The following is a 12743-nucleotide window of genomic DNA, read 5'->3' as shown; positions in this document are numbered from 1 at the left end:
GTCTGCAAAGAAGGTAAGAATGGGTACCCCTCCCTGCTTGTTTATGTACCACATAACAGTGGTGTTTGTCCATCTTTATCATTAATTGTCCTGGAAGAATGTGGTCCTTGAAGGCTGAGCATTCTGTACAGCAAGCATTTCTTTTTGATTGACATGCAGGTACATTTGACTTGGGTTCCATTTGCTCTGAATGCACTTCCCTGCCAGATGAGCCCCCCCATGCATAGTCTGATGCGTCTGTTAGGGTTTGGGCGGGAGGGGGTAGAGTGAATGGCAGTCTTGTTTTGGTGACAGGCCTCTGCCCACCAAAGGAACTCTAACCGTAGACAAGGTATGATAGGAATCATTGCTTCTTGATCCTGAGAATGTTGACAATATAGGCTTTTTAGATACCATTGTAGTTTCCTCATATGCAGTTTTGCATACTGAATTAGAAGAATGCAAAAGACCATAAACCCCAAGGCTTGCAGAATTTGCCTTGCAGATAGCAAGGTTTTTGTGGCCACTAGTTTGAAGTAGGTTGTCAAGTGAATCTGTTTCTCTGGCATGAGGAAAGCCATCTGGGAAGTTGCATTCAAGCTTGGTCCCAGGAATATCATTTGTTGACATGGTAACAGGTGTGATTTCTTTTCGTTTATGGTGTACCCAAGTCAAGTCAGCACCCTTTGTATAAAGCCAGATAAACCAAAAGTATGTCCTGGCTTTCTGCCTGAATTAGACAATCGCCCAGGTACGGGTATATTTGAATATTTCTTTGCCTGCAAAATGCAATGACTGGGGCTAGGCACTTTGTGAATACCCTGGGTGCAGTAGATAAGCCAAAGGGCAGTGCAGAGAAAGTACAGTTGCGTACACTTACTATAAATGTAGATGTTCGAGTGTATTCATTGTTGGGAGTCATTACATTTGGGTAATCTACTGGCAGGTTGCCCTCAGTCGGCCTGAATAAAGTCTGGGGTCCTGCGTTGGTTGCGGTCACTTGTTCCAGGACGTCAGGTGGTCAGGGGTATAAAACATAACAGGGGGCTCGAGGGTGGGTAAAGTACAGTTGTGTACCTACCATAAATGTAGATGTTCAAGTGTATTCACTGTTGCAGTCATTACACTTGGGTTATCCTGCTGGCAGGCTACCCGCAGTCGGCCTGAATTCCAAAGTCTTGGTCTGGCGTCAGTTGCTGTTGCCTCTTCCCTGACATAAGTGCGCCAGGGGTATAAAAGATGCAGCCACCATTTTCTTCAGTTTTTCTTGCTCCAGATGTCAGGTGCCCCAAATTGGTAGGCTGAAAAATATGCCAATAAGAAATGCATACACAAAAATAACATTTCCCTCATCTTTAAGCAAATACACCAAAAAGGTTGTATAGGATAGAGAAGTGCAGACAAGTCCCAGCAAAATGAAGGGGGATGGTGGGTGGGTAACCTGGACTGCAACAGTGAATACACTTGAACATCTACATTTATGGTAGGTACACAACTGTACTATGTTCGTGTTTCACTGTTGCAGTCATTACTCTTGGGTAGAATCCCAAAGCTGAGGATGGGTGGCTGGGCTAAATAGGATTAAGAGAGTCTATGAGGCCCTGCAGAACTGCAGTGGCAAAGCCTGCTCTGGACTTAGAGTAGAGAAGCAAGTGGTAGTGCTTTGTAAAGGTGTGCACTGAACTCCAAGTGGCAGCCTCTAAGATACCTTTGGTTGTTACTCCTCTGAGGAAGGCTGCTGAAGTGGCTGCTGCTCTGGTGGAATGAGGCCTAATGCCCTTAGGCACTGATTTGCCATGTTGAAAATAGAAATGGATGCAATTGCCTATCCATTTATAAACAGTCTGTTTTGAGATCGCCTTTCCTTGCGATCCTGCAGCATATGACACTAAAAGTTGCTCAGTCTTTCTGAAAGCTTTAGTTCTGTCCAAGTAGAAGCGTAACTGCCTGTGTATGTCCAAAGAAAGCAGAATTTTCTGCATAAGATTTTCTAGTACTGGGCCTCCTGAACTCCAAGATAACATCCATAACAGCTTTTGAAAGAGGAGTGTTCTGAATGGCTACATTATCAGCCATGCTGCCAGATTTAAGGTTCTGAGTTGGCTGTGCAGGATCTGTTTGTTTTGTTGGGTCAGCAAGTGAGAAGCTTGAGGCAATATCCATGCTGCACCTTGAGACAAGCTCTTTAGGATTGGGTACCAGTGCTGGCGTGGAGAGTCTGGTGCAATCAGTATCATTTTTGGCTTCTCTTGTCTGACCTTTAGGAGTAATTTGGGAAGGAGAGGCAGTGGTGGAAAAGCATATGCTGTTAGATTTTTCCAGCTGAATGATAGGGCGCCCACTTTCCATGCTTGCTTGTGATAAATCCTTGTGCAAAATCTCTGCAATTGACAGTTGTGAGGTGAGGCAAATAGATCCATGTCCGGGCATCCCCATTTCCTTATTATCATGCTGAAGACTTGTGGATCCAGTTTCCATTCGTGGGGATCCATGAGGTTTATGCTTAGTTCGTCTGCCAGACTATTTGTTTTTTCTGGCAGGAATTGTGCTTGCAGGGGAACTTGAAAAGCCAATGCTGTGTCCCATAACGTCATTGCTTGTCTGCAGAGGGGGTAGGAATGTGTACCTCCCTGCTTATGTACCACATGACCATAGTGTTGTCTATCAGTAACTGTCCTGGATGAAGCAGGTCCTTGAAAGCTGTCAGGGCATTTTGAACAACTAGCATCTCTTTTTGATTGATGTGAAGATGCATCTGGTTTGCAGGCCATGTGCCCTGAATACATTTTCCTGCCATATGGCCCCCCCCAGGCATAATCTGATGCATCCGTTGTCAGTGTCTGTCTGGCTGTGGGTAAAGTGAATGGCTGTCCCTTGCTGTGATGACAGGCCTGGGCCCACCATCGGAACTCCTGTTGCAGGCACAATGAGTGAAATTAATGATTCCAGGTTGTGGCAATGTTGAGTCCAAACACTTTTTAGATACCATTGTAGTTTCTTCATATGCAGTCTTGCATATGGAATTAGCAAAATGCAGGAGGCCATGTAGCCCAGCGCCTGCAGAATTTTTCTTGCAGATAACTGGGTGTTTGTTGCCATGCTTTCGAAGTAAGAAGTCAGTTACCTTTGTTTGTCTGGCATGAGATAAGCCATCTGGGCAGTTGTATTTAAGCTTGCACCCAGGAATATTCTCTCTTGAGAGGGTACTAGTTTCGATTTCTTTTCGTTTACTGTGTACCCTAGGCAAATTAGTAATCTTTTTACAAACGCCAGATGCTTTAGTAGAATGTCTTTGGTCTCTGCTTGAATAAGGCAGTCATCCAAGTAGGGATATATTTGAATTCCTCTTTCTCTGCAAAATGCAATTACTGGTGCCAGGCATTTTGTGAAGACCCTGGGCGCAGCAGATAAGTCAAAGGGCAGTGCAAAGAATTGGTAGTACATTGAGTCAGCTTTGAATCTGAGGTATCTTCTGCAAGATTGTCTGATTGGGACATGCAGGTATGCCTCTTGAGGTCCAAAGTTACAAGCCAAGCCTTCTTGCCCAGCATAGGCAGAAGCTGCTGTAGAGTCAACATTTTGAATTTTGGAATGTCCAGAAAAGTATTTAGGATATACAGGTCCAGAATTGGTCTCCATGCTTTGTCCTTTCTTGGTACTAAGAAAACCCTTGAGTAAAATCCTTGTCCCTGCTCTTGTTATGGCACTGGCTGAATAGCCCTCATGTACATGAGAGAAGAAACTTGGTTTTGTGCCTCTGCCCATTGATTGTGTGGCAGGTCTGGAATACCTTTTGCCTTTGGAAGGGTGTGAAAGTGGAACCTGTGAACCTGAGAGACTATATTTAAGACCCATTTGTCCAGGGTGATCATGTGCCAATTTTGTGAAAAAAGTGCTAGCTTTCCCCCCAAGGGTGCTGCCAAAAGATAAATGCTTGGCACTGGCAGAGGGAAGTCATTGGGACTGTTTCCTGTATGGCTGTGATTTGTCTTCTCCGCTTTTGGAGGTAGAAGCACCTCATTGTTTTGGCCTGTATGAGCCCTGGGGCTGTTGTCTGCCTCTAGGGCGTATGTATCTGCCTCTTTGTGGCTTGTCTGACACGGGAAAGGACCAATTCTTAGAAGGCCAGTTCCTGCTAAATCTGGGTGGCTGTACCTGTAAGAAATCCTTCACTGTCTGCATAGATTTAGCTTTATCCTCCATTTTCTTCAACACCTCTTCTGCCTTAACACCAAACAAACAAAGTATCATGCTGTAATGGAGCATCCAATAATTTTGCTTTAACATGATCAGGCAGTGTCTGTTCCTTTAACCAAGCATGCCTTCTAATGACAGAAACTGTTACAGCGGCCCTGCAAGAGGCCTCCAGTGAATCATAACCACATTGCAAAGTATGTTTTCCCACTTGTTCAGCTGCATGCAATAAATCCTGCAATTCCTTGTTATCAGAACATTCAGAATTTGTTAACATTTTCTGTTTTAACAGAGACAGTAAGTATTGCTGATATTTAATCATATGAAAAGTACAGTTTTGTACCTACCATAAATGTAGATGTTAGAGTGTTCACACTGCTGCAGTCATCACACTTGGGTTATCCTGCCGTCAGGTGGTCCCACAGTCGGCCAGAGTTCCAAAGTCTTGGTCCGGCGTCGGTTGCTGTCGCTTCTTCCCTGACGTCAGTGCACCAGGGGTATACAAGATGCATCCGATGCCATTTTCTTCAGATTTTCTTGCCCCAGATGTCAGGTGCCCCCAATAGGGAGGCAATACATATTGCTATATAAAAATATACATATAAAAATAAAACAATACCTTCAGTCACAAGCAAATACACCACAGAGGTTGTATACGATAGAAAGGTATAGATAAGTCCAGCTAGTTCAGAGGGGATGGAGGGAGGGTAACCTGGACTGCAGCAGTGTGAACACTCGAACATCTACATTTATGGTAGATACAAAACTGTACTATGTTCATCATGTTACACTGCTGCAGTCATCACACTTGGGTTGAATCCCAAAGGTAAGGATGGGTGGTGGAACTAAAGAGGGTTTGGAGAGGCTAGTAGGCCATGCAGAACTGCAGTGGCACACAGCCAGCTCTGGGTTTAGAGTATAGAGGTAAGTGATAGTGCTTGGTGAAGGTGTGCACTGAACTCAAAGTTGCAGCCTCCAAAATATCCTTGGTTGGTACCCCTCTGAGGAAGGTTGTTGATGTTGCTGTAGCCCTGGTGGAATGGGGCCTGATGTTACCAGGGACAGATTTCCCATGGTGTGTGTAGCAGAAATGGATACAATGTCCTATCCATTTTCAAATGGTCTGTTTTGAGATCGCTTTTCCTTGAGATCCTGCAGCATAGGATACAAAGAGCTGGTCAGATTTTCTGAAAGCCTTAATTTTTTCCAAGTAGTAACGTAATTGCCTGTGAATGTCTAAAGAGTGTAGGAGCCTTTCCCCTTTGTTCTGGGGGTTTGGATAAAAGGTGGGCAAATGAATGGCTTGGTTTAGGGCCACACTGGATACCACCTTTGGCATAAAGGAAAGGTTAGTTCATAAAGAGACTCTGTCTTGATGAAAAAATGATGAAAGGCTCCACTGCCATTATGGCCTGTAGTTCTGAGACTCTTCGTGCGGTGGTTATTGCTAGCAGCAGGGCAGTTTTCCATGATAGGAACTGAAGATCAGCTGTGAAAGCTGGTTCAAAGGGCGGAAGTATAAGCTTTTCCAAAACAAAGCTGAGATCCCAAGTTGGTGTTGGTGCTCTCCAGGGCGGTCTTATGTTCTTAGCCCCTCTGAGGAACTGTCTTAGTAATGGATGTGAAAATATAGGAGGATCCGTGCTGTATTGAGCTGAAATAGCTGAGACGTGGTTCTTAATAGATGAGAAGGAAAGTCCTTTGTGCAACATCTCAGTTAAAAATTGAAGAATCTGAGGAATATTTGGGACAAGAGGATTTTGGCCTTTAGCCTGGTTCCAGGCACAGAATCTTTTCCATTTGTCGGAATAGACTTTCCTGGTGCTGGGCCTCCTGGCCTCCAGAATGACGTCCATCACAGCTTTAGAGAGGTGTTGACTGGCTGTTTAGGCAATTTGCCATGCAGCCAGATTTAAAGTCTAGCTGGCTGTGTAGAATTTGATTGTTTTGCAGAGTGAGCAGGTGAGGAATTGTAGGTAAAAACCCATGGTGGGCCTTGAGCCATGTTCCTTAGTATTGGATACCAGTGTTGGCATGGCCAGTCTGGAGCAATGAGTATCATTTGTGGCCTCTCTAATCTGGCTTTCAGTAGCACCTTTGCCAGAAGAGGCAGTGGAGGAAAGGCATACACTGTCAAAGTTTTCCAACTGAATGAGAGGGCGTCCACTTTCCAAGCTAGTGTGTGGTATGTCCTTGTGCAGAATTTCCATAGTTGGTAGTTTTGGGGGGAAGCAAACAGATCTATGTCTGGGCTCCCCCATTTTTGAGTTATCATTGCGAATACTTGCGGATCTAGTTTCCACTTGTGAGGATCTATGATGTTTATGCTTAGATCGTCTGCCAGTGTGTTTTTCTTTCCTGGCAGAAATTGTGCTTGTAGTTGAACTTGGTAGGTCAGTGCTGTGTTCCACAAGGTCATTGCTTGTCTGCATAGGGGGTAGCAGTGTGTGCCCCCTTGCTTGTTTATGTACCACATCACTGTGGTGTTGTCCGTCTTTATTAGGAGTTGTTCTGGATGTAGGAGGTCCTTGAAAGCTGTTAGGGCATTTTGTACAGCTAGCATCTCTTTTTGATTGATATGTAGATGCCTTTGGTTTGCAGCCCATTTGCCCTGCATACACTGTCCTGCCATGTGTGCTCCCCAGGCATAATCCGATGCATCTGTTGTTATAGTTTACCTGGCTGTGGATAAGGTAAAAGGCTGACCCTTGTTGAGGTGACATGCCTGAACCCACCATAGAAACTCCTGTTGAAGGCAGGGAATGAGTGGAATTATTGTTTCCAAGCTGTGGCTGTGTCTAGTCCATACGCTTTTCATATACCATTGTAATTTCCTCATATGCAGTTTTGCAAATGGTATTAGTAGTATGCAAGATGCCATGAATCCCAAGGCCTGCAGAATTTTTCTTGCAGGGAGTTGGGTCTTTTTTGTCATCATTTTGAAGTATTGAGTCAGTTGTCCTTGCTTGTCTGGCGTGAGATAAGCCATCCGGGCTGTTGTATTCAAGCTGGCACCCAGGAATTTTATGTCTTGTGAGGGCACTAGTTTTGACTTCTTTTCGTTTATTGTGTACCCTAGGCAACTTAGTAGGTTTTTGATGAATGCCAGATGCTTTAATAGAATGTCCTTGCTTTCAGCTTGAATAAGGCAGTCGTCCAGGTATGGATATATTTGAATCCCTCTGCAGTATGCAATTACTGGTGCCAGGCATTTTGTGAAGACCCTGGGCGCAGTAGATAAGCCAAAGGGCAGTGCAGAGAATTGGTAATGGGTTGAACCTGCAATAAATCGGAGGCATCTTCTGCAATTTTGTCCGATAGGGACATGCAGGTATGCCCGAGTTCCAACGTTACTAGCCAAGCCTTCTTGCCCAGCATGGGAAGAAGTTACTGTAGTGTTGGCATCTTGAATTTGGGTACTTCCAGGTATGTGTAGAATTGAGAGGTCCAGAATGGGTCTCCAGGCTTTGTCCTTTCGGGGAACTAGAAACAGTCTAGTAAAATCCTTGTCCTTGCTCCTGTGTAGGAACCTGTTGAATGGCTCTCATGTCCATGAGAGGTGAAATTTGCTTTTGAGCCTCTGCCCATTGATTTGGTGGCAGGTTTGGCATTCCTTTTATCCTTGGCAAAGTGTGAAAGTGGAATCTGTATCCTTGAGATACAATATTTAGGACCCATTTGTCTTTTGTGATGATGTGCCAATTGTCTGCAAAAATTGCTAGTTTTCCCCCCAAGGGAGCTGCCAAGAGGGTTTAGCTTGGCAGTCTGAGGGGTAAGTCATTGTGTTTATCTTCTGGTAGTTTGAGACCTGTCTTCTCCTCCTTTTTGGGTTGTGGCACCCCATTGTTGAGGCTGGTAAGAGCCTTGTGGCTGGCCTCTGCCCCTTGGGCGTCTGTATCTGCCCCTCTGTGGTCTGGCAGAAGCTGGAAAGGACCAGTTTTTTGGTTGGCCAATTTCTGCTGAAACGAGGGGGTTGAACCTGTAAAAAATCCTTCACCGTCTGCATAGATTTTGCCTTATCCTCCATTTTCTTTAAAACAACTTCTGCTTTTACACCAAATAAAACATCCTACTGTGAAGGTGCATCCAATAACTTTGCTTTAACATGATCAAGTAAAGTTTGTTCTTTTAACCAAGCATGCCTATGTAAGACAGACCCTGTCACTGCTGCTCTACAAGAAGCTTCCAATGAATCAAATCCACATTGCAAAGTATGTTTTCCCACTTGTTCAGCTGAATGCAGCAAATCTTGCATTTCCTTGTAATCTGGCTGTTCTGTATGTGTGAGCATTTTTTGTTTTAATTGAGACTTCAGATATCGTTGATATTTCAGCATGTGAAACTGACAATTTAAAACCCTCATAGCTAGAGTAGCTGAGGTATATACTTTCTTTCCCCATCTGTCTAGTGCTCTAGAATCCCTTTCAGGGGGCACAGGATTTTTAGCAATAGAGGCCTTAACCCCTTTGGGACCCTGGGAAATGGTTTCTGGGTCAGCAACAGGGCTTTTATACAGGTATTTGTGCTAGTCAGGGACTCTGTAGTATCTGTCTGGTTTGGCTGGTGCAGGAGGTAGTGAATCTGGGTTAAGGCTAGATTCTGAATAAACATCATCCACAATGTCTAACACAGGTGGAATAGCAAGTGGTCTGTGCTGGGGTAGTAAAAGGAACTGTCGGAGCCTTTTCTTAGAATCAGAGTAATCCTGGCCTTCCCAGTGGAAATGTTCCCTCATAGTATGTAAGGTTTCCCCAAAAGAGTAGTCTTCTGGGGGAAATGCAGAAGGGATAGACTCTTCAACATCAGAATCTTCATAAGGGGGAAAGAAATATTCCTGTTCCTCAGAAGAGTCTGAGGAAATTGAAACCTGGTCAGAGGAAGCGTAGTCCTCCTCCTGCCTTGGCCTTTTATCAGGAGGGGGATGGGAACACCTGATTAGAGTAATTAAGTCTTCAGCCATCTTAAGCATCTGTTTCTTAGGCATGGGGCCTTGTACTGGAGACTGCTGTACAGTCTTCTTTGTTTTTAAAGGAGTTTTCAGTTTCGCATAGGATTTAATAGTGAGTGTATTCGGACTGAAGACACCTTCTGCAACTGAAGGCGTTTCAAGTGCACCGGAATCTCCTTCAGGCATGGAGTCGGAAGGGCCTAAAGGTAAAGGATGTGGAGGCCTAGCAATCTCCGCCTGTGAATCGGATGTCGCCTGGGGTTCTAAATCAGTGGTCGTCAGGGGCTGCGTAGCCGCCTCACTGAAAACCGGAGAACTGGCGACTGGCCTAGTAGAGGCCTCGGAGTCTGGTTTGGATCTCGGCTGCCTGTCCTTATCTTTGCGTTTTTTATGCATTCCGGTCGTCGGTTGCACCAGCGGCATGGTATAATTAAATTTCCTATCAAAATAATGTCGGGTGAAATCAAACCGACATTTAATAGTTCGTTTATTAAACCTAGCACAAAACCGACAACCTGTGATGTCGTGGTCTGGGCCTAGACAAGGAATACAATAAGAATGAAAGTCCTTATGAGGTATTTGCTTCCCACAAGAAATGCAATTGTTAACTTTTCCTGACATCGGACTGAGGCAAGAAAAGGTTCCCCAACGGGGTACTTAGCTTTATGAAGACTTCGGTCTGAAATTCGATTTGAAAATCTCAGGAGTCGGCCGACCGGCACTTGCGAACTGCTTCTGCTTCGGGCACCGGGCGGCAAGAAAGACTGAAGAAAATGGCATCGGATGCATCTTATATACCCCTGGCGCACTGACGTCAGGGAAGAAGCGACAGCAACCCGACGCCGGACCAAGACTTTGGAACTCTGGCCAACTGCGGGACCGCCTGACGGCAGGATAACCCAAGTGTGATGACTGCAGCAGTGTAACATGATGAACATCTGACAATTTAAAGCCCTTACAGCCAAGGTAGCAGAAGTGTAAACTTTTTTTTCCCATCTGTCCTGTGCCCTAGAATCTCTATCTGAGGGGACAGGGTTTTTTGCAGTAGCAGCCTTGACCCCTTTGGGACCCTGAGAAATAGCTTCTGGGTCAGCAGCAGGGTTTTTATATAGAAATTTATGAGAATCTGGAACCCTGTAGTATCTGTCTGGCTTAACAGGGGTTTAACAGGTGCAGGAGGTAGAGAGTCGGGAGACAGGCCGGACTCTGAAAATACAGCATCTACAATGTCTAGAACAGGAGGAATAGCAAGCGGTCTGTGCTGAGGTAGTAAAAGAAAGTCTCTGAGCCTTTTCTTAGAATCTGAATAATCTTGGCTCTCCCAGTGGAAATGCTCCCTCATGGTATGCAGGGTTTCCCCAAATTAGTAATCCTCAGGAGGAGAAGCTAAATGAATAGATTCTTCAGCATCAGAATCCCCATAGGGAGGAATAGAGTATCCCTGTTCTGAAGCGGAGCCAGAGGAAATGGAAACCTGATCAGAGGAATCATATTCAGCGTCTTGCCTAGGCCTCTTATCAGGAGGGGGATGGGAACCCCTGATCAAAGTAATTAGGTCTTCGGCCATTTTGAGCATCTGTTTCTTAGGCATGGAAGGTCTGTCCTGGAGAATGTTGTACTAGTTTCCTTGTCTTTAAAACGGTTTTAATCTTTGTCTTGGATGCTGAAGTTGGCTTGATATAAAGCTGTGTAGGTCTGAAAACACCCTCAGAAGCCGATGCCTGCTCAGCGGCTCTGGACCCATCTGAGGGATTAGTTTCCGAAGGCCCAATACCTTGAGTGTCCAGAGGCCTAGTTGTCTCCACGTGGGAGTCGGAAGCGGCCTCTGGCTCTGAGGTAGTGGGTGTCGGGGGCTGCGAAAACACCTCACTGAGAATCGGCGACTGACCTAGAAGAGGCTTAGTCTGTTTTGGACCTCGGATGCCTGTCCTTTTCTTTTTCCTTGCACTTTTTATGAACTCCGGTCGTCGGCTGTTCCGACGGCATTATGTAGTTAAACCTTCGGCCAAAGTAATGAAAAGAAAAATCATACTAACGCTTAACAGTGCGTTGGTTAAATCTAGCACAAAGCCGACAACTAGCAACGTCGTGATCAGGGCCTAGACAAGGAATACAGTAAGAATGAAAATCCTTATGAGGTATTTGCTTCCCGCAAGAAATACAATTGTTAACTTTTTCTGACATCCGTCTGAAGCAAGAAAAAAGTTTCCCCAAAAGGGTACTTAGCTTCTTTATAGAAGACTTCGGATCTGAAATTCAATTTCAAAAATCTCAGGAGTCTGCTGACCAGCACTTGCGAACTGCTTTTGCTTCGGGCACCATGGGGCAAGAAAGACTGAAGAAAATGGTGTCGACTGCATCTTTTATACCACTGGCGCACTGACGTCAGGGAGGAGGCGACAGCAACCAACGCCGAACCAAGACTTTGGAATTCAGGCAAATTGCTGGTAGCCTGCCAGCAGGATAACCCAAGTGTAATGACTGCAACAGTGAAACACGACAAACATCCAGAAATGAAACAGTGAATATAAATCGAACATCTACATTTATGGTAAGTGTAAACAACTGTACTATGTTCTTCATGTTTCTCTGTTGCAGTCATTAGATTTGCGTAGAATCCCAAAGCTATGGTTGGGCGGATGGAATTAAACAGTATTAGGAGCAGCTATAAGGCCCTGCAGGACAGCAGTGGCAAAGCCTGCTCTGGATTTAGAGAAGAGAGATAAATGGTAATGTTTTGGTGAATGTATGAAATGAGCTCCAGAGAGCAGCTTCTAGAATGTCTCTGGTAGGAACCCCTCTGAGAAAGGTTGCAGAAGTAGATGCAGCCCTGGTGGAATGTGATCTAATCCCTTTGGGGACAGGTTTACCATGGTGCATGTAGCAGAAACGAATACAATGGCTTATCCATTTTGAAATAGTCCGCTATGAAATAGCTTATCCCTCTGCCCCTGCAGCAATTACCCCCAGTAATTGCTCAGATTTTCTAAGAGATTTTGTCCCGTTTAAGTAGAATCTTGGTTATCTGTGTACATCCAATGAATGCAGAATCCGCTTACCCTTGTTCTGTGGATTTGGGAAGAAGACTGGTAGATGAATGGTCTGATTAAGAGCCACACTAGATACCACTTTAGGCATAAAGGATGGATTGGCCCCGAGAGCCACCCTGTCCAGGTAAAAGATAATAAAAGGCTCCACTGCCATGAGGGCCTGTAGTTCTGAAATCCGTCTAGCTGAAGTGACTGCTAAAAGAAAAGCAGTCTTCCAAGAGAAATTTTTTAGGTCTGCAGTAGCAGCTGGCTCAAAAGGAGGTACAGTGAGTTTTTCCAACACAAAATTGAGGTCCCATGCAGGAGTTGGTGCTCTCCTGGGAGGTCTTAAATTTTTGGCCCCTCTGAGGTACTGCTTTAAGCAGGGGATGAGAAAAGAGGGGAGGCTCTGTGTTGTAATGAGCTGAATTGGCAGAGGCATGGATTTTTATGGAAGAAAAAGATAGGCCCTTGTGAAGCATCTCAGTTAAATATTGCAGAATCTGAGGAATATTGGACATAGCTGTGCTTATTCCTTGTGCTTGGATCCAAGCAAGAATCTTTTCCATTTGTCAGCATAAGATTTTCTAGTA

General features: G+C 44.9%; 1 protein-coding gene across 4 annotated transcripts in view; it reads right to left on the bottom strand.

Annotated features, from left to right (window-relative positions):
* Positions 1-12743, bottom strand: part of PTBP2 (polypyrimidine tract binding protein 2) — a 1270924-nt gene that overhangs the window by 1041725 nt on the left and 216456 nt on the right. The window lies entirely within an intron of this gene.

This window comes from Protopterus annectens, chromosome 10.part0 (genome assembly GCF_019279795.1).
Source record: "Protopterus annectens isolate FY-2018-M chromosome 10.part0, PAN1.0, whole genome shotgun sequence".
In the NCBI taxonomy this organism is placed as follows: Eukaryota; Metazoa; Chordata; order Ceratodontiformes; family Protopteridae; genus Protopterus; species Protopterus annectens.
The sequence above is the reverse complement of the archived record's forward strand: the minus strand, read 5'-3'. Positions and strand labels throughout refer to the sequence as shown.